Below are 19,042 nucleotides of genomic sequence, written 5' to 3'. Positions count from 1 at the left end.
TTGAGGAGTGGAATAGCTAGGTCATATGATGGTTCCATACTGCTTTTCCATAGTGGTTGCACTAATTTGCAGTTCCATCAACAATGTATGAGTGTATCCTTTTGCCCCACATCCTCGCCAACATTTATCATTACTTATATTTTTTTGGTACCAGGAATTGAACCTGGAGCACTTAACCATTGAGCCACATCCCCAGTCCTTTTCTATATTATATTTTGAAACAGGGTCTCACTCAGTTGCTTAGAGCCTCACTAAAGTTGTTGAGGCTGGATTTGAACTCAAGATCCTCCTGCCTCAGCCTCCTGAGTTGCTGGGATTACAGGCGTGTACCACCATGTCCAGCTTTGTTACTTGTATTCTTGATAATTGCCCTTCTGACTGGAGTGAGATGAAATCTCAGTGTAGTTTTACTTTGCATTTCTCTAATTGCTAAATAAACATGTTGAACATTTTTTCATATATTTGTTGACCCTTCATATTCTTTTGAGAAGTCTGTTAGTTCTTTTGCCCGTTTATTGATTGGGCTCTTTGGTTTTTTGGTATTAAGGTTTTTTGAGCTCTTTGTATATCCTGGATATTAATATCCTGCGTGCAGGTGGCAAAGGTTTTCTCCTATTCTGTAGGTTACCTCTTCACACTCTTGATTATTTCCTTTGCTGTGAGAAAGCTTTGGAATTTGATGCCATCCCATTTATTCATTTTTAACTTTACTCCTTGTGCTTTGGGCGTCTTGCTAAGGAAGTCAATTCCTTTTTTTTTTTTTTTTTTTTTTGGTTTTTTTTTTATTTTTTTTTTTACGTTTACATAGGGTAATGATGTTTATTTTATTTTTCCCCTCCCCCCACCCCTCCCACCCCTCTTTTCCCTCTACACAGTCCTTCTTTCCTTCATTCTTACTGCTCTCCTTAGCCTAACTCTAAACCTAACCCTAAACCTAATGCTAACCCCTCCCACCCCCCTGAGCTGACATGTTGGAGTGCTGACCCTACATTTTCTCCAAGCAGGTGCAAGGTTTCTGGTCTAATGCGTAGGTCATTGATCCACTTTGAGTTGAGTTTTGTGCAGGGTGAGATATTGGGATTCAATTTCCTTCTACTACATATGATTTTCCAGTTTTCCCAGCACCATTTATTGAAGAGGCTATTTTTTCCTATGTATATTTAGGTCACCTTTGTCCAGTTTGAGATAACTGTATTTATGTGGGTTTGTCTATGTCTTCAAATGTATGCCATTGGTCTTCATGCCTGTTTTGGTGCCAATATGATGCTGTTTTTGTTATTATTGCTCTCTACTATAATTTAAGGTCATGACTGCTTTTTCTATTTCTGCAAAGAACATCATGACAATTTTGATCAGAATTGCACTGAATCTATATAGCACTTTTGGAAGTATGGCCATTTTGACAATAATATTCCTGCTTATCCAAAGAACATGGAAGATCTTTTCATCTTCTAAGGTCTTCTTCAATTTCTTTCCTTAGTGTTCTATAGTTTACCTTCACCTCCTTTATTAGATTGATTCCCCAATATTTTATTTTTTAAGGCCATTGTGAGTGAGATAGTCCTCCTAATTTCTTTTTCAGCACATTCATCTTTGGAGTATAGAATGTAATTGGTTTATGGGCATTGATTTTGTATCCTGCTACTTCGCTAAATTCATTTGTGAGCTCTAGAAATCTTCTCATGGAGTTTTTTAGGTCTTCTAAATATAGGATCATGTCATCAGCAAACAGATAATTCGAGTTCTTCTTTCCTATTTGGATCCCTTTAATTGCCTCCTCTTGCCTTATTATTCTAGCTAGAGTATGTTGAATAGGAGTGGTGAAAGTAGGCATCTCTGTCTTGTTTCTGTTTCTGGAGAAATGATTTCAGTTTTTCTCCATTCAGAATAGTGTTGGTCTTGGGTCTGTCTTTTATAGCCTTTGCAACATTGAAGTAGGTTCCTTCTATCCCTAGTTTCACTAGTGTTTTAAACATGAATGAGTGCTGTACTTTGTCAAATGATTTTTCTGCATCTATGGAGATAATCTTGTGATTCTTGTCTTTAAGTCTATTTATGTGATGAATTACATTTATTGATTTCCATATGTTGAACCAACCTTGCATTCCTGGGATGAATCCCACATAACCATGGTGCACTAGCTTTTTGATGCTTTTTTGTGTACACTTTGAAAATATTTTATTAAGATTTTTTGCATCTAAGTTCATCAAAGATAATGGTCTGAAGTTTTCTTTGTCAGAATCTCTATCTCTTTTACCTCATTATTTTCTCTCTGAATTCATTTCTTATGTCATCTTTTAGCTCATAGAACAGTTTGACTATAAATTTTCTAAATTCCATCTCTGACATTTGCTTCACTTTGGTGCCATTGAAGTCCTTTGTTGAAGTGTTATGGGTTGTTGGGGATGGTTTGTTCCCTTGTTTTTTCATATTGTTTGTATGTCCACTCATCTATCAGCAGAGTTCTGACTTCTTTTAAATGAAGGACTACTATGAAAACTTTTTTTTTTCTTAAGAGTCCTGGGTTGGGTGGATATCTTGATTACAATATTTCAATTCTATGTGCAACATCTGCTGATCCCAGCTCTACTTTGGAGGCACTACTGAACCTCATTTCTTGGAGTTACTTCTGAGCCAAGCCTTATACTATTCAACCTTGTAAGAACAAACACTCGCTTCAGTGGTTCTCTGTGGTTCTTCAAATTCAAGTATTAACCTATAGTAAAGTTCTTGGACAAGCCAAAAAATTAGTAGTTTAATTTGGTAAACTTATTATAAACTTAAGTGAGTGCCAAAAGGAGGGAGGAAGAAAGTTTGTGCAAATGGGGAAAAGAAGGACAGAAAGAAAGAGAGAAAGAGAGGGAGAGAGAAGCTATAAAAGTGTAGCTTACACCAATGTAGACAGGAGGAAGAGATGAATTGGTGTTATTGGAGGTAGGAGAGGAGAGTGCAAGAGTAGTGAGTAAGAGAAGCAGGTATAAACTAGAGCTAGGAAAACAAAGAGAGGAAGATTGGTTCCAACTAAGTTTTAAACCATTAGATGAAATACATTCAAGTGGGTTGGAGGTACCTCATCGGCTATAGGATTAACAATTATTGTTCAAGCTAAGGAGTTATTTATTTTTACTAATTTTTTAAAATATTTTTTAGTTGTTGATGGACCTTCATCTTATTTATTTATATGTGATGTTAAGAATAGAACCCAGTGCCTCACACATGCTAGGCAAGTGCTGCACTACTGAGCCACAACCCCAGCCCCATAAGGAGTCATTTATAGGCGCTCATGTGACATTAGAGTTGTTTGTAGGCTCAGAGGGTGCAGTGTTGGGAGCTGACTGATTCTACTGTTGCAGGATGCAGGTCTGAGGTGCACGTGTGTTTGCTGTGGGTCACAGGGGTACTTGTTCCCCTCTGCTAGATTCTTTTCATGGTAGCTGTCTGTGTGAGCCAGAGCCCTGGTTGTGGGTTTTCCACAGGAGCTCCATGGTGCAGGGGTACCTCCTGCTGCCTCCACTCCCTGATGTGCTGTAGTGAAGGGTCTCTGGCTCTCCATCTGCTCTCTAGTTCCACCGCTCCAGGTTATGAATAGTGGGCATTGATTCCTTCCGCTTAATAGGTCTGGTGCAAGGTCCCACAAGTCTCCAAACAATGCCCTGTCGCCTACCACTTGGATCCCGAGTTAGACACTGCACCCATTCAGGCTAGAATCCGGCCCTTCCTGCTGCAGAGCCTCTGGCAATGTCTGTATGTCACTAATATTCCTGCAGCTTCCCTCTGGTATAGGTCCTGCTATCCTGGGGACACCCTAGGCTTCCCAGGGTACCTACCCTAGTGCTAGCTGTAGAGCCTAGTGAACCAATTTTCCTTTGTTCAGGGCCAAATGCACTTCCTGGTGACCTGTGTCTGAGTCAAGCTAGCCTGCACAGAGGCTTCTGCCCTTACCTGGGTCCTAGAGGTTGACGGGGGCTAGACCTGCACTTCCCTTGGCCCCCGTCCCCTCCAGATGGCTCCATTCCCCTCCAGATGGCTCCATTCCCCTTGTTTGCAAATGGCGGGGAGGAGGGTTCCATGATTTACCTAGTAGTGGTCCTTTAGAAGTCTTTCCAGCCAGATTCTTAAGAAGGCCATGCAGGGGACTTCCTTCTGATTTAACCTGCAGCTGTCTGGGCACAGGAAGCTGCCCTGCTGATTTAAGAGAGTGGCTGGTCTGGTCAGCTGCAGCCCCTCAGATTCCTTTTCATGATTTGGTTTTAAGCGGTTTGTGTTGTTTTAAGGAGGCTTCTGGGGTTTTTTTGTTTGTTTGTTTGTTTTGTTTTTTGCCTTTTTTATTGTAAACAAATGGGGTACAACTTGTTTCTCTGGTGGTACATGAAGTAGAAGTGTATCATTTGTGTAATCATACATTTACATGATAATGTAATGATGTTTGATTCATTCTGTTATTTTTCCTTCCCCCCCCACACCTCCCACTCCTCTTTTACTTCTATAAAGTCCCTTCTTCCTCCATTCTTGCCTCCCTCCCACTCCACATTATGTATCATCATTCGCTTATCAACAAGATCATTTGTCCTTTGTTTTTTTGGGATTGGCTTATCTCACTTAGCATGAAATTCTCCAACTTCATCCATTTGCCTGCAAATGCCATAATTTTATTCTTTATGGCTGAGTAATATTCCATTGTGTGTGTGTGTGTATATAAATATATACCATAGCCAGATTGTGGAACCAACCTCGATGCCCTTCAATTGATGAATGGATAAAGAAACTGTTTTAAATTCTGTCTTTCCAACAGTTTTTAATTAGGTGAGCTTAAGAGAATGCCTGCCCCCCATCTCTCTTTTCTTCTCTGATGCCCCCTCCCCAACCATGGGCTGGGTCTTGGTTCCCACCTTTCCTTTTCCACTCTGGTAGCCTGTCTTTCAGTCTTTCCAGGTCCTAGACTGTGTAGTATGGAATCACAGAGCATTTATTTTGTCACCTACCTCTTGATTCTGCTCTTATTTGCTTCTTCCTTTCCGAGGTGTGAGGAGCTCAGGACTCACTGGCTAGTTTGCTTCCGCCATCTTCCAGAATACCTCTCTTATTTTAAAGGAATGGAGAACATACAGAAATGCCACCTTTGAATGGCATTTAGAAGCCATGAGAGTTAAACAATTTTGTCAAAGAGCCCTGTACTTGTAGACTTTTTACACATGCACTTCTCTTAATAGATTAAAACTCATACTGAATTTGCCTAAAAATCTAAGTGCTTCTGTGCACAATTTTAGATTAACTCCTTTTCTATAGATTAAAAGTTTTTTTTTGTTTGTTTTTGTTTTTCGCGGGGGGAGTGGTATTATCAAATTACCAGGGTGAAGCAAACTGGAAAACGTACCCACCCTCATTCTCTGGCTCATTTACAACTACCCTGGAGCTTCGTATTGGACTTGGAAAATGATCCAAACTCCCATCTGCAGCCTCTAGCGCTTGCAGAAACTGCACTCTAAACATCTGATATCCTAGTCTTCCCTCTTCTCCTCTATTCTTTGGGCACTTTGGCCTTCTGGTCTTCCCTGAGCATCCTGAGGTCAACCCCAACTTAGGACCTTTATTCTTACTAAATATGCTGCCACGATGCTTTTCTCCCAGATTTCCAAGGGTTGTTTCCCTCTACTGCTCAAATTTTATCATTGATGTTGGTAAAGAGATGGCCCTAACTCTCCCATTTGAAACACAGACCTCAATTTGACCATGTTCTTGCCTCTTGCCTTGATTAGTTTTCTCTATAGTATTTTGTTTTTGTTTTTGTTTTTGGTACCAGAGATTAAACTCAGGGGCACTTGACCACTGAGCCACATCCTCAACCCTTTTTTATATTTTATTTAAAGACAGGGTCTCACTAAGTTGCTGAGGCTGGCTTTGAACTCACAAGCCTCCTGCCCCATCCTCCCAAGTCACTGGAATTACCTGCATGCACCACCATGCCTGACTCTATAGTACTTCTTGATATATAAAATTATTATAAGTTCATTTATTTATTGTCTTTTCCCCTACTATAACATAAGATCTGAGACCAGAACGCTTGTCTATCTTGCACATAATTGCTGCTCAAAAAAATACTTGATGAATAAATGAATATATGAACATGACTTAAAACCATCTTCATAGAAAGATGACATTTTAACTGTCTAACCAAACTTGTAAGAAAGTTTTTTCCTGATACCTAATCAAACTACTTTTTTCCTGTTCTGTTCTTCTCAGAATAGACCTCACATATTTGAAATTTTTCTCCCAGAATAAGTCATGTCAGTTTCTTCAATTTTCTGTCTTATATTTAACGCACTGATATTCTAGTAATGTGGATGTCTGGTTCCTCCCTGACACCTATTCAAATGTTCCTGTTCTAAGTTCTAACTTTTAGAGAATTGGGAAAGTGGCCATTATATGAATAATGTTCTGACTAGTGTTGAATACATATTCATCACCATTCAATTCGCAAAGGGTAAATTGCAATTTGTTTCCTTTATTTTTTCCAATGAAAATTAGATTTTATTAGTACAGTACACACACATGTAGAAATATTAAAGTTACATTTCTGATAGTTATAATTTCCTGTTTTTACCATTTTAAAAGAAATAAAGGTGGTTTGATTTAAAACACAGCTGAATAACCTTTAAAAATGTGAGTAACCACAAATGAATGATTTCTTCAAATCCTAATTGACAATTAATCCCTTTTTGCCCTTCCTTCTTTGTCCTGAGTTTTAGCAATTTTATGTTCAGTTGGTGGGGTGGCCTCTGGCATCTGAGCTGCCCAAATCCAATCACTGGCATTTGATCTTATGGAGCTGTGTATGACATGCCAGACTCCACATCACCTTTAAAGCAGCCTCTCCACAAATCCAAAAGAGATTAGATTCTATTTCATGAATATGGTTATCTGTTGTACAGATGGAGTAAATATCACCATGCAGGAACGAAATCTGATACTATTCACATTCCTTCAGATTTTAAAAAAACGGACTAGAAAAGAGTGAGAAAATTTCTGAGAATCATAACTCATTCATCCTGTTATTTCACCAAAACTTAAAATGAATGTTGCTTTTCATTCCTTTTTCAAAGTTTTTCATTATGTTAGACTTCTTACCAATCAGAAACTGAAGATTTACATAGAATGTATGAAACAGTTAGTCCTCTTACAAAGTTTTAAAAAACTTTCGGTATGAAAAATAATGAGTCACTAAGTGATCTTAATATTACAAAATTATCTTAATAATTGAATATTATTTAATGATGTCCTGCTGGTTTCCTGGATGCTATTCTTTGGTTGGAAATGGAGACTGGGTATACTCAGGATTTCTAAGTAGAATAAAGTAAAAAGAGAAAATGCAGGGTTGGGGTTTTGACTCAGTGATAGTGTGCTTGTTGGCACCTCTGAGGCCCTGGGTTCGATCCTCGGCACCACATAAAAAAATAAATAAAGTTAAAAAAACCAGAAAATGGTATCCGAACCCCATCTCGGTTGGCTCTGTTCATGTGGCCTTACTTGGCATAGTTCATCTTCCTGCTTGTCAATAAAGTCAGGGTGTCTCTCTCCCACACTTTCTGTAGTTACCTACATTATTTGCTTGGTTTCTAGATCTTGGTTTCATAACTTGGTCTTATACCATCCGATCCAACTTAGTCTTCAATAAGCTGCCAATAGATATTCTCCAGCAGTGCCCCTCACCCTAGGGTTGTCATTCCTTTGAACACACTGTGACCCTGTTCTCATTCATACTCTTCCGCTCCTGCCTAGGGAATCCTCTTTTTCTTCATCTGTCATGGTACCCAACCTTCAAAGTCCAGACCAAATTACATCTCTTCCCGTGAAATTGTCACTCATCTTCATTCTCCTCCTGTCCCAAAACTGACACCGTCTGCCCAGATCCAAAAAGAGTATTTTCTCTTCTTGGAATCTCAATACCAAATATCTCTCAGCCCCTTAGCAGTAAATAAAGGCATCTATTGGTTGATTTGTTTCAGGAAAATATTTGTGTCTTAATTGATGAATAAAAGTGACAATGGTAAGGACAGAAAGGAAGCAGTATTACTGACAAAGAAGTAGAAAGTATAGAAGCCCAAATTAGCAATTTGGGGGCTAAATAAATTAAATTGTTAATTAATAATTTACTATTTGCAATACTGATGCACTCTATTACTTGTCTGAACATTTAGGGATTGATATATATCAGCTCTGCAAGTCTTTAGAAACCTGCAAACAAATGGTGCAGTTTTCCTAGCTACCACCTATGAAAAGCCAGGAATCACTTCTCACTAGCAAGGAGTGTGGTATCTTGTACCATTGGTCTATCTGTCTATTTTTGTGCCAGTACCATGCCATTTTTGTTACTGTTGCTCTATGGTAGAGTTTAAGGTCTGGTATTGTGATTCCTCCTGCATCACTCTTATTGTCCAGGATTGCTTTGGCTATTCTGGGTCTTTTGTTCTTCCAGATGAATTTCATGATCTCCAAAGTTTATAAAGAACTTAAAAACTTTACACCAAAAATACAAAGAACCCAATCAATAAATGGACTAAGAAACTGGGCAGACACTTCACAGAAGAAGATAAACAGGTGATCAACAAATATAAGAAAAAGTGCTCATCATCCCTAGTAATTAGAGAAATGCAAATTAAAACCACCCTAAGATTTCATCTAACTCCAATTAGAATGGCTTACCAAGAACACAAGCAATAATAAATGTTGGCGTGGATGTGGGAAAAAAGGCACAATTTTACATTGCTGATGGAGTTGCAAATTGGTGCAGCCACTCTGGAAAGCAGTATGCAGATTCCTCAGAAAGCTTGGAATGGACCCACCATTTGACCCAGCTATCCCACTCCTTGGTTTATACCCAAAGGACTTAAAATCAGCATACTACAGTGATGCAGCTCCATCAATGTTCATAGCAGCTCAATTCACAATAGCTAAATTGTGGAACCAACCTAGGTGCCCTTCAGTTGATGAATGGATAAAGAAACTGTGGTATATATACACAATGGAATATTACTCAGCCATAAAGAAGAATAAATTATGGCATTTGCTGGTAAATGAATGAAGTTGGAAAATATCATGCTAAGTGAAATAGACCAAGCCCAAAAAACCAAAGGCCAAATGTTTTCTCTGATAAGTGGGTGATGATATACAACGAGGGGAGGTGGCAGCAGTGGGGAGAGAAGAATGAAGGAACTTTGGATGGTGTAGAGGAAAATGGGGTGGGAGACAGAAAGACAGTAGAATGAAACAGATAGTATCACCCTATGTATATGTATGATTACATGAATGGTGTGAATCTACATTGTGTACAACCATAGAAATGAAAAATTGTACCCCATATGTGTACAATGAATCAAAATACAGTCTGTAAAAATTAAAAAATTTTTATTAAAAAGCTATGTGAATGAAGCACTGAGTAAAGATCATGCTGGTTTGCATTAAAATTTCTGTTTTTAACCTTCATCATCATCAACATCATCATTGTCAACCAGAATATCTATCTAAGTGGTGTGGGCCAAACTATGACAGAGAGCAAAGGAATTAGGAATATTGGGTAGTCTGGATCAAGTCCAGGGTCCAGTCACTCAAGTACAAATGAGGAAACTCAGTCAACAGGCCTCATGGTGCCAAAGACAGAGCCGGAGCCACAGAAAGACATAACTGATCCAGAAGGCAGCTGACTGAGGACCCTACTGACCACGGCGGGATCACTCCCACCTCGCGTGGCAACATTGGCCTGAGGGGAAGGAGGAAATACAGACGTGGAACTGGGGAATAAACAGGCTCAAAGGCTAAGGGTTTCAGGACTGTGGAAGGCGATGAGCCTTTGTTTGTTTGCAACAAACAAAATCTGCACAGCTGAGCTGAGACTCTCTAAAGTCACACACATCTTGGTTCATACCCATTCCGTGAGGGAAGTTATCGTGTCCGTTTTGTTCACTTGTATTCAATACCCAGCACAAACGAAAGTACAACAACGATATTAAATAAATATTCATAAAAGAAATAAGTAAATTACCAATCGTTAATAATCACTGGTTAATTTTACTACTGTTTTCTTTGTTCCCATAATGCATTGAGTGCCTCAGAACTTTTCATTGTTTTCTGGAAGTCTATGTTATCTTTCTAAGCCCTTCAAAAAGCCTTATCTAATTTCTAATTACCCCAGAGATAATTGACTCTTGGCATCTTTTCTTCTTGGAAGAAAAAATTGGAGTGTATTCTTCTGACTTTTTCTACCCTCATTTTCACAATGGAAAAAATAATTGAATCCACTCTACATAAAGCAGTGAATGTAACCTACCAAAAGAGCAACATCGGACAATGTCCTTTATCTATTTTAAACTATTCTAATCAATCTTCTAGTCCATCTTCTGTTGCAACGACAAAACACTTGAGGGTGGGTAAATTATAAAGAAAAGAGTTTTTTTAGCTCACAGTTCTGAAGATCCACAAAGGGCTGCTTCTGATGAGGATCAGCTTATTGGCAGAGTCCTGAAATAGGATATGGCAAGACAGAGCAAACGTGCCAGCTCAGGTCTCTCTTCCTCTTCTTAAAAAGTCAGTAAGTAGTTTTGAGGGCCTCATCTTCATGATCTCTGCTAATCTTAATCACCTCCCAAAGGTTCCACCTCCAAATCCCATTAACATTTGACTTTGGTAATGAAGTTTGCAACACATGAATTCCTCAGGGACACACTTAAACTGCAGCAGGTGCTGTTGAATTTGAGTGGATGCATACCTGGCTTACCAGAGCTGCCAGGAACTAGGGAATGGGTGTCCAGCCTCACCTTCCACTGCTCTTTAAATTCCTCTCACCACCATGTACTCACTGACTCTGGGCCTTTGACCATCCTCCACCTGCCTAGATTTTTCTCTGTCAATCTTAATCTTGATCTCTAGTTCTCTCTCCTCCCTCCATCCCTCTGGTCTAACACCTTTACAGAGGCATAATTGATGTGCAAAGAACTGCACATATTTAACACGCATGATTTGAAGAGCCTGGACATATGGAAACACCATGATACCATCATCATAATCACCAAAATCAAGGCTATAGACATATCCAACACCTCCCAAAGTTTCATTGTGTCTCCCTTCCCTTTACTTTTGGGTGGTTTTCGTGCTTAATGTGAGATATACCCTGAACCCATTTTGAAGTTCAAATACCTCATTGTTAACCATAGGCACATTGGTGTACAGCACATCTCTAGAGCTTATTCATGTAGAATAAGTGAAACTTCATACTCATTGAATGACTCCCTAATATCCCACCCTGCAACTCCTGTCAATCTCTATTACATTTTCTGCTTCTATGAGTTTGACTGTTGCGGGATATCTCATATTAGTGCAATCATGAAGAACATTATTCAGCTATATAAAAGGAAATCTTGCCATTTGTAACAATACAGATGAACCTGGAGGACACGATATATCCATTCATTATTAGGCATAGTGAGGATACAAGGATCCATAAAACCTATTACACCTTATTACTCCTGTTTAATTCTCTACTTTTCCCCTCTGGACTCTGTGCTGTAGGTAATGTGACAGCCTGTATCCACCTTATTCAAAGATGTATCTTCTGTGACTAACGGAGTCTGATACCTGTGTACATTAAACTCTTAAATGAATGAATGAATGATTAACCTATGATACCACAAAGGTTGCATATTTCCAAACTCATTCTGTCCACTAATTCCAGGGCAACTATGTGGAGAAGGTTAATTTGCATCAAGTTGATAATCATCCTGGTAACCACCCCACAAGTCCCCTCTATACCTATACGTAAAAGAATGTCTTTTGTGGGTCTGAATCTTTTAAATGTATGATAAAGTTATAGGAATAATTTAAAATAGAAATGTATAATAGTTTCTAATAATTAGAAATGTCTACTTTAAAAATAAATGTATACTCAAGGTCCAGAAGGAGAAAAATCATTTTGACAGGTTATTAGATGTTCCTACCTGTTATGCATAATGAATAACTTTGTATATTATTTGGTCACTATGACCTATTTATTGTTTTCCAAATCTTATTTTTATTAAGTATGTGATCTTTATGAATACACTTGAATAATGAAATTATTAACTAATGTGTGTTGGTATTTCATTATAATCATAAGAGAAAAATCAGGCTATCAAGAGTGTTCTGCAAGCCGGACGCAGTGGTGCACACCTGTAAATCCAGTGGCTCAGGAGGCTGAGGTAGGAGGACCTCAGAATTCGAAGCCAGCCTCAGCAATGGCCAGGTGCTAAGCAACTCAGTGAGACCTTGTCTCTAAATTAAATACAGAATAGGACTGGGGATGTGGCTCAGCGGTTGAGGGCACCTGCATTTAATTCCTAGCATCCCTGCCCCAAAAAAGAGCGTTTTAGGATTTTTAAAAACTTCCATTTGTTTTTCAGCTCTGATGATAACTAAAGACCAAATTCTTCAAAGTTATATTATCTCATAATACTATACACAGTTCTCATTCATGCTTACATTATTCAATCTGCATGAATAAATCTGTCACTTCTAATAATATGCTTGGGATTTCAACATCATCAATTATTCCAGCTAGTAGTGCTTTGCTATGTAAAAGTTATTAAATCAATAAGAGTCACAAGACAAAATTCATGTCAAATACATTTTGAATGGATTTAAAGAACAATTGACAAAGCACTCAATATCAAATAAACTTGGAATGAAATGAAAATTGCAGGGAAAAAATGAGAAATGGAAATTAGTGCCCCTAATTTGACACGCTGCTCACTGCGTAACACACAAAGAGAATTAACAATATGAAAGCTGTTTACATGATATTAAATCACTTTTTAAATATCATTTTATTTCTGATGTTTCCCTTATAATCTTACTAAAATGCTCTCGCTGAAAAAACTTCTGAAGTCTTTTAAAGAATGTGATTTTTGAAAAAGCAATAAAAATAATAATTCTGTCCACATGCTCTATGGGATGAAAGGTAGATTATCCTAAATATAATTGTCATCTGAGAACGGGCACCTCATAATTTTCTCCCGTGACTCACTCATACGTAGTCTTATTTCATGTTTTCTTTCTTCATTTGGGATGGTCATTAATAGCCTCAGGAATAGGGAGCAAAGAAACCAATAGCCTCTACAAAGGTCAATCTTAGTCACAGATAAATGAGATGGACATCTGTGGGGTATGATTTCAGAGGCACCAAGAAAGATTCCCGTTCCCCAAATATCTTCTTATTAATTACAAAATTTATTCCACAAGATGTGGTGTTTTTTCAGTTAGGGATAGCACCAAAACCTCGAGCTCTCCAAAAATGTGACACTTAAACTTAAATTTACAGCTATGTGTATTATCAAGTCATTCCAGGTAGACAGATTTTGCAGGTAGAAAGGCAGGGGAAAAATGAGCAGAATACCAAGATCCTGGGTTCCCATATGGGTGGAATAGACAGGAGGGTGTTTTAAATTCAAGCCTACTGCATAGTCCTGGAGGTCAGATAGACGTGGGCTCAACTTTGCTTCTGTGAGCCCCAGGACCAACATTTGTAAAATAAGAGCACTTAACTGAAAAAGTGTGTTAGTCAACTTTACGTTGCTGTGACGAAAATGCCTGATAAGAACAACTTAGAGGAGAAAAATTCATTTTGGGCTCATGGTTTCAAAGGTCTCAGTTCACATTCAGCTGACTCCACAGTTCTGGACTTAGATCTGAGGCAAAACGTCATGGTGGAAGGGCATGGCAGAGGGAAGCCATTCAACTCACTGCATGGCGCATCCAGAAAGCAGAGCGGAGGGTGAGAGAGGACCCAGGACAAGATATGATCCCCAAGGACAGCCCCCAGTGACCCAATTCCTCCAGACACACCTACTTGGATTTTATCACCCAGTAATCCATTCAAAGTATGAAAATCTACTAATTAGGTTGTAACTTTCATAAGCGAATAGTTTCATCTCTTTACATTTTTGCATTGTCTAATGCATGAGTTTTTCAGGGGACACTTCATATCCAAATCATAACCAAGAGTCTTCAGGCTTTTGTTGAAGGGTAGGGAGCAGAGCTATATAGAACAAATGAGCTTGTTGTGTAAAGTGCTTAGATTAGTGCCCAGCATGAAGAAGGCATGCAATGATGTTAGTTGCTAGAATTATCCTCATTTCTTAAAGTAAAGCAGAATAATTGTCATGGAAGATAACTTATGTATACATAGCTGTGTGCCTGGCAAATCATAAAGGAAAGTTAACCAGGTCAAAGGTCATTTAAGATTCATCCTGCCCTGAGACTTTCTGATTCTACAATAGTTTGTTCAACAAGTTACTCACCTAATAATACCATTAGTTCACAGAGCCATTCTGCAATTATTCTGGTGAGGAGAGAAACATCATTTTGCTATGCTTTCTCGTGTAAATCTGCAGAAGGTTTTATTCTCAGGGCAATTCAATTCAATAAAATTTATGTTTGACACATGGTATAGTATATCATTCTAGATTTGGATTCAATGATGCTTTCATTAATGAATCCACAGAAATAAAACTCTTAAATAAATCAGAAGCTGTGGTTAATATATGGGGTAAAAACCCCTCAAAAACATGTATATAGAATACTGAGAGAAGGGAAAAATAATCCACTTTTAGAGATATCCATACATGTACAACTGATGTGACAGAAACTCCCTCAAAGAGCCCATGAGGTAAACTGTGTTTTATAACAAGTCTATGAGGTGAAGAACTAACCTGTAGAAATTACAGGAAAATGTCCAAAAGATGAAAATTGGAAGACTGGGTATTTCCAGCCAAGTGCATGAAAAAGGGTCACCTGCTTCCCAGGGACTGGAAAGTGCAAATCGTGTGCTTATAACTTGAAAGCAAACTTTAAATAACATCAAGTACCTTTGACACAATAAATCTTTCTCTAGAAGATTTTCCTAACTGGGAGAAATGTGGTGGACAAAGAAAAAGAATACTCAGTTCAATGGAATGATTATTTAAGTGAAATGAAAATATTCACACATAATCCACCTCAAGAAAGTAGAATACATGGCAGAAAAGCAAGGCACAGTCAGTGTTTGATTGAGCCTTGAGTTCCCCAACTTAGTACAGACCTGTATTAAGTTAGCTTAGACCAGGTGGACACTAACCTTACTGTGATGTTCAGAAAGTATAAACAGCTTACAGACAAAATAGAGATGTCCTTCTTTTCATTCAAAACTCCAGTTTCAGTCCAAACTCCAGGCCTAAGTCTTAGAATTGTCATTTGTCTGCACTAAAGAATCAGGAACCCAGCATGGTATCCCTCATCTGTAAACCCAGGGACTCAGAGGGTTGAGGCAGGAGGATCAAGACCAGCCTAGGCCTTTTGGCTCTCTGAGCTACCATGGTGGTAGGCAAGAACAAACACCTTACGAAAGGCAGCAAGGAGGGAGCGAAGAAGAAAGTGGTTGATCCATTTTCTAAGAAAGATTGGTATGATGTGAAAGCACTGGCTATGTTCAATATAAGAAATATTGGAAAAACATTAGTCACAAGGACCCAAGGAACCAAAATTGCATCTGATGGACTCAAGGGTCATGTGTTTGAAGTGAGTCTTGCTGATCTGCAGAATGATGAAGTTACATTTAGGAAATTCAAACTATTTATTGAGGACGTTCAGGGGAAAAACTGCCTGACCAACTTCCATGGCAGGGATCTTACCCGTGACAAAATGTGTTCCATGGTCAAAAAATGGCAGACAATGATCAAAGCTCATGTTGATGTCAAGACTACAGATGGTTATTTACTGTGTCTGTTTTGTGTTGGTTTTACTAAAAAAATGCAACAATCATATACGGAAGACATCTTATGCTCAGCACCAACAGGTCCGCCAAAGCTGAAAGAAGATGATGGAAATGACTTGAAAGAAGTAGTCAATAAACTGATTCCAGACAACGCTGGGAAAGACATAGAGAAGGCTTGTCAATCAATTTACCCTCCTCATGATGTCTTTGTTAGAAAAGTAAAAATGCTGAAGAAGCCCAAGTTTGAATTGGGAAAACTCATGGAGCTTCATGGTGAAGGTAGTAGTTCTGGAAAAACTACTGGGCATGAGACAGGTGCTAGTTGAACAGGCTGATGGATATGAACCACCAGTTCAAGAATCCGTTTAAAATTCAGATTTTTAATAGTGACAAATAAAGAGTCCTATTTGTAAAAAAAAAAAAAAAAAAGACCAACCTTAGCAAATTAGCAAGGCCCTAAGCAACTTAGTGAGATCCTGTCCCAAAATAAAAAATAGAAAGGACTCATGATGTAATTCAATGGTAAAATGTCCTTGGATTCAATTCCTGGTACCAAAAAATAAAAATAAAAGAACGTAAAGAATTGTAGCTTACATAGTATTTTTGATTAACCATAATTTCAACAAGATTATGATACTCATTTGATAACCAACATCTTATGTTCCTCCTGGGTACAACTTAATTTGGTCATATTCTACAGTGACATACAGTTATAGTGATACCTGAAGTTCTTATTTTCTCTGGGTATTGGCTTCTTGAGCCCAGAGGCAGACATTTCAGACTCTTTTCATTGTCTTTATCTTGTAATCTTCCCTGAGTTGTAATTCAGGTTCCCTCAATCAGCATGATGCACCTATTCAAAGTGAAGGGGAGACATTTAATAGAATGGAACCGACTTCCTTGGAGAAGGAGTCTTCTAAAGACCTGTCAGCAAACTATATAAGATCCTAGAACTAAATATTAAAACTAATATTAGAAATAGAGAAACATGGATGAACAAGGTGGATATTAGCTGTAATTTCCTTGTGAAATAATTTTTAAAATATTCTGTAAGCCTTATTAAAATATACAGCAATTCTCAACTATAGAAATTTTCCTCTTCACTCCAAGTAAGTGTAGTAAGAAAAAAATGATCTTTTTGTGAAGATTGAATATATGTTCTTTTTAAATACTTCTTGATACTTAGTTTTATCCCTGCACATGCATACTTGGATGTCCCTGATTTGACTGCAAAAGTATTTACTGATTCCAGAAGAGGCTACAGAGAGACTAATAAACTGAGTTTGGCAAATTTAAAGTAGTGTCAAAAGTTGGCATTCAAGGTCTGCTAAGGAAGTTTGGGACTTATGTCCTAGGTGAAAGGTTAAGTAAGAAATAGGGACAAGCAGCAATTTAAACTGTGTTTTTAATCATGTCAATACCTGGGGTTGAAAATAAAAACAATAGACAATAGAAGCAGACAAATAAGAAATATAAATTAATTATTTGACACAGCTTTAAAAATTACATGTATTATGTCAAAGGAAAAACAGAAAATATGGATATTTTCATCAGATAACCAATAACACTAGAAAGTAAACATTTGGGTGCCAGAATATATTTGAGGTGTGCTTTAAGTTTTTAGAAGACTGACCCATTTCCAGTTTATTTCTCCTTAAGTGTAATCAACAAATGTTTCCACAGAAGGATTGAATAATGGTCAGGGACCCTTGTCCTTGGTGGACACTTGATTTCAATTCTTTGTCTCCCTAGCTCAATGGGCTAATACCTGTGCTTAGGTCTTTAACTCAGCAGGAACCTTCTTCTTGGTTTTCCTAACCTCTTGACCTAAGTACCTGTGGTTTAGAAATAAGTAACTGCATCAAGAGGGAATTAAATGAAGAATGTTGGGCATACTGCTTTTTAGTATCCTATCTTCTGGGATTATGGCCTCTCAGATTCTGGCTTCCTTAATATCTGTCATCTTTTTCCTTTCTCCATTTTGGTGAGACTGACATCAATTCTAGATGGTCATTTAATGTATCACTTCTATGCTGACTACATAAGTTGGCCTGAGTCACAAAGGAATAATGTAAGGTTAATGTAGGTCTTACCAATGATCTTCCTTTATTTTCAATATTGATCTTTCAGGATATGGATGTGTTACTTGCTTTCTCATATCTTTAAACTGATTGTTTAAAAATTATTTTATCTAGCATTTATTAATTAGATAATTTTTGGTCAGAGCATTAGCCTAATAAAAGAAGCACCATTCTTTTGAAGGCAGATGTCTGCGTATTAAATTTAATCAAATGTCAAATGTTTCGTTCTCTCTGTATATATAAAATATATATTATATATTCACATTATTATATAATATATACATATACATTACACATATACATTATATATATATATATATACATTTTTTGTGATACTAGGGATTGAAGCCAGGGACACTTAATCACAAAGCTACATCCCCAGTGATTTTCATTTTTTATTTTGAGGAAGGGTTTTGCTAAGTTGCTGAGACTGACCTGGAACTTGTGATCTTCCTGTTGCTAAGATTACAGATGTGTGCCACCACACTCAGTCATGGTCATATAATTTTTTATTATGTTAATGTGAAAAATTATAGTCATTGATTTCTGAATGTTAAAACTGTTTTGCATTCTTGGGATAATTCCAACTTGATCATCTTGTTCAGAGTGTATTATCCTTGTTACACATTATTATATTCATTTACTAATAATATGCTTAGGGTTTTTGTATTCATTTTTATGAAAAAGATTGGTTTATAGTTTCCAGAATGCTGATATGGGGACAGGAAATTTATCTTAGGATTAAGTTTGAGGCAGGAAGCAGTATCTAAGAAGACCATCCTAAATCTGATCTTCCAGTAGCTCTCCCTCCATATAAACTGACGAGAAGACTGCTGAGCAGACAAGAGATGTAGCATAAAATCTTTTTCATGTTTGGGTATAAAGAACAAAACAGAACTACTTTCCATGTTGATCGAAACCTTAGGCTTGAGTAGGGATGGAAGTATACTGGAAATCTAAACTATTTGTATTGGGGGGTTGGAATTTCAAGGTGAAAAATTTAATCTAAGCTTGGTGAATACTTGCAAGTAAAAAACAGTTCTGAAAGATACTTTCATGGAACAAGTTCATAAGATTTACACAACAAATGCAGTCTCACCCAAATATTAATTCACAATAAAGCAATTACAAAGAAGAGTGAGGAAATGATCAACCCTACAATGAAACAAAAATTAGATATCCTAAATTA

General features: G+C 37.7%; 1 pseudogene; it reads left to right on the top strand.

Moving 5' to 3' along the window:
- The first annotated feature begins 15,372 nt into the window (after positions 1-15,372).
- LOC124988978 (40S ribosomal protein S3a-like) lies at positions 15,373-16,141 on the top strand (annotated as a pseudogene).
- Positions 16,142-19,042: the final 2,901 nt, after the last annotated feature.

This window comes from Sciurus carolinensis, chromosome 7 (genome assembly GCF_902686445.1).
Source record: "Sciurus carolinensis chromosome 7, mSciCar1.2, whole genome shotgun sequence".
Classification (NCBI taxonomy): Eukaryota; Metazoa; Chordata; class Mammalia; order Rodentia; family Sciuridae; genus Sciurus; species Sciurus carolinensis.
This window is presented reverse-complemented; position numbering and strand designations above follow the sequence as displayed.